Here is a 3,724-nt window from a genome sequence, read left to right on the forward strand (position 1 = left end):
CTGTGGGACTCGCACCGACAGCCCCACTCCGGGATTGCCTCCCTTATGAGCTTCACCTTGCAATTCCAGGGCAGCTTGGTTGGACACCTGAAGCCATCCTGTGTGCCCAGGTGGCTCTGCCCAGCAGCCGGCCAGTCGCAGTGGGCCCTGGCATCCTCAGGGTACAAACGGCAGCTCCTCTGCTTTACGGGCAGCAGGGTGTGAGGTACAGCTGCTTTCATCATTCCTTGAGGCACAGGACAGCACCTTCCTGTCGTGATGGCACGACACCAAGGAAAGTAGAGCGATGACCTCAGACAGTTGGTGTAAGGCTGCGGGCCAGTGCCCATGGCTGCTGTCTGTCCCATCACAGGAAGCCAAGTACAGCATCAGGATCCTAGTACAAAAGAATCTCTAACACATCAGGAACCAGATCATTTGCTCTTAGAAGCAGTCTACTACTCCAGTCTACTACTAGAAAACACTCATGCCATGGCCCACAGACCCAGGAGTCAGACAGAAGAAAAAGGAACAGAGAAAGCAGGGAAGGAGGAAGAAGGAAAATAAAATAGGCAGCAGTACATAAAGTGCTTCTCTTTTAATGAAACAAATCCAAAAGAGGTACAATCAGGCTCACGTTGTGCAGTTCACAAGCATGGAAAAACAAACAGAAGGACAGAGTTCCAACAGAAGGAGCTAACCCAAGACCAGGCTGGATTTGCCACCAGAGGGGTTTCTCCTGGATGTCTCTGGGGCCACTGGGGTGGGCACAGGCTCAGCGGGCACCGGCTTCTCTTCCATCTGCCCCAGGTTGGCTTGGAAATCTGTGTCCGCATTTTCATGCATATTACCTTCTCCCTTGAGGTCTAAGTCTCTAGAGCTTGCTTCAGAGGATTCTCTGTGTTCCAGGTGAATCCGAGTCTTCCCTGCCACCACTAGACTTGGCACCACCACCTGCTGACTTGACCCAGGATGAGGGACTTTCTTCAGGTGTCCCAAAGATGCTAGAGGCCATCTTTTTCTTCCTCACAGGCTGTTCTGTTGGCTCATCAAAGCCTAATGAAAATTGGACTTGCTACCTGGAGGCCTCAAAACCCGGGAGCTGTTCCTGCTCTTGGGGTCCACACGCTTGAAGGTGGTAGTAGTGGTCATGGAGCCAAGGGGCAAGGTAGACTGGCGCCAAGAGGACGCCGAGGGACTGGGACCAACCCGGCGCAGACAGCTCCACGTTCTACGAGCCTCTGCCGCTGGCAAAATTTTTTTTGACAACAGGAAAAGTATTATATTTCCACTGAAACTTTAAAAAAAATTTTTTTTGAAATTCTGATATTAAATGTACCTTACTATGTGTGGATAAGTATATATTCCCTTTCTCTTCATATATAAACTCAAGATTTAAGTGTATTCATTTTTAGATCATGATAAAACATTCACTTTGAATTTCAGCCTGCCATTTACAATCAGCTTTTAATTTTAAATTACTGTAATTCTCATGTGCCTGCCTCTGCCTCCCAAGTGCTGAGATTAAAGGTGTGAACCATCACCTGGCTATGGACTCCTTAAATAATGATTCTCCTAGGGCCACTTGGTTTAATTAGGTTCTCCATTCCCCCCCCCCTTTTTTTTTTTTTTTTAGTGTTAAGGGTAAAAGTTCAAGTTTTATCATTATTGCTCATTTATTCCTAATTTCTTCCCTGAAAAAAAATTTAATATTCTAGTCTTAATTACACATGATGCCAATTTGTCCCACTATTTCATTGTTTTCAGATGTTCACTTGTCCTGCCTGGGTGAGCTACATAAAATTTGATGCCTTTCCTAAGTTCTGCTACGTTTTATAATTTCCATCATTGCCTCCCATGACCAGATATCTTTGCTATTTGTCTAAGTTAGTGGGCTTCCATTGTGATAGCCGTATAGCTATACCACTGCACATGCACCATGGATTGGAGAAGATAGGGGCTTTCCTTTTCTTTCCTAGCTGTTCGTCTGATAGGCAGTGTGCTGCACTGGTTTTGTGGTTCCTTCTTCAGAACTGGCCGTTCCAACCCCCCAGTGTATTGGCTAGCATTCTCCATTAGCTCTGGTTCCATCAGTGGTTGAAGAATCACCAGCAAACTATGCATTATCCAGATGTTGTGGCCATTCAGTGGGTCCCCACAGTTCAATAGGGGCCTCTTTTGGGGGAAGGGTGGGAATTTTCATTTGATCAGGCATGAAAAAAAAATAGCTATATCTGAGATTATAGGCAACTGAGCTATTTCTTCAGTGTGGGAAGGCACAAATCCCTTTGCTACCACATCCTGGTCAGGAAGCAATTCAGATAGGTACCAGTTCCACTGTAATGCCTTTTCCTTCCATGGCTAAGTCTTCAAAGAGATCCAATTCATCATTGTAAGTGGAGCCCTTATGACCACCGGATGGTTGGAAATGACTGAGTATAAGGTTCTCCGTGCCTCGTAAAATGCCCAGATTTGTTTCTCAAAGAGAGAATATTCATTTTCCTTATATAGGAAGAGATTGCAATAGAAACCAACAGACAAATGTTGGTGGACTCCTTTTTGCTTTATGAAGAGTCCCCAGTTGCCAATTCATCAATAACTATGATTTACATAACTAAGGTATCATCTGGTTCAGGATTGTGTGCACAGAGATGGACTTACCGGCACTTACAAGAGCTGCTCATTATTCCTGATCTCACTGGAAATTAGCTGCCTTTCTAGTGGCCCTGTAGAAGGTTTTTATAATAATTTGTAAAAAATGATATGTGGGGATAAAAAGGAAAGAAATAAAAATAAATGGTATGTGATTTCTCTAGTGTGCAAACAATTAGAAGCTGTATCTGAGTTTTTGTCCCTGATGCGTAGTATTAAGGTGTGTCCCACTACCACCTTCTTCATTGTAACTCTAGAATTTAGAAAGCAACTAACCTCGGTGTGTGGGTCTCTGATGTGATCAAAAGCCTGGGCTACCACCATCCTACTCAAATATTTTATCTTAACTCCAAATCACCCCAACTCTTAGACATTTAGAAAGCAAATTTGGACAGTAGTAACCCTTTGAATTTACTTAAAACATTTTAAATTTCTTATCTGTACTTTTAATACCAAACCCAAAACAAAATCCTTTTTATTTAAGAAGACAACTCAAAAGTTGATGTTCACAATGGCATGAACCAAGTGGCAATCTAAGATTCTAACATGAAATTAAGACACATGGTTTAAGAAAACCCATTTTTTTCCAATCCTGTACAATAAAAGAACCTCCAGAGGAATCTCCATATGTGATCTCAAGCTGTACTATAGAGCAACAGTAATTAAGACAGCATGGTACTGGCATAGAAATAGGCTAGTTGACCAATGGAATAGAATCGAAGACCCAGAAATAAATCCACCCACATATGGACACTTGATTTTTGACAAAGAAGCTAAATCTATTCAATGGAAAAAGGATAGCATCTTCAACAAATGGTGCTGGTCTAACTCAATGTCTACATATAAAAAGATGAAAGTAGATCCATATATATTGCCATGCACAAAGTTCAGGTCTAAGTGGATTAAAGACCTCAACATAAAACCAGAGACACTAAATTGGTTAGAAGAAAAAGTGAGGAAGAACCTCGAACTCATTAGGACAGGAGACAACTTCCTGAACATAACTCCAACAGCCCAGGCTCTAAAGTAAACAATTAATAAATGGGACCTTGTGAGGCTGAGAAGCTTCTATAAGGCAGAAGACACTGTTGAT

General features: G+C 42.7%; 1 pseudogene across 1 annotated transcript; it reads right to left on the reverse strand.

Annotated features, from left to right (window-relative positions):
- Window positions 1-315: 315 nt before the first annotated feature.
- Window positions 316-1,162, reverse strand: LOC311607172 (jupiter microtubule associated homolog 1-like; annotated as a pseudogene). The gene has a single exon. The product of its transcript is annotated as a jupiter microtubule associated homolog 1-like (transcript).
- Window positions 1,163-3,724: the final 2,562 nt, after the last annotated feature.

The sequence above is a fragment of the Acomys minous genome (assembly GCF_964271855.1).
Source record: "Acomys minous genome assembly, chromosome: 10".
Lineage (NCBI taxonomy): Eukaryota > Metazoa > Chordata > Mammalia > Rodentia > Muridae > Acomys > Acomys minous.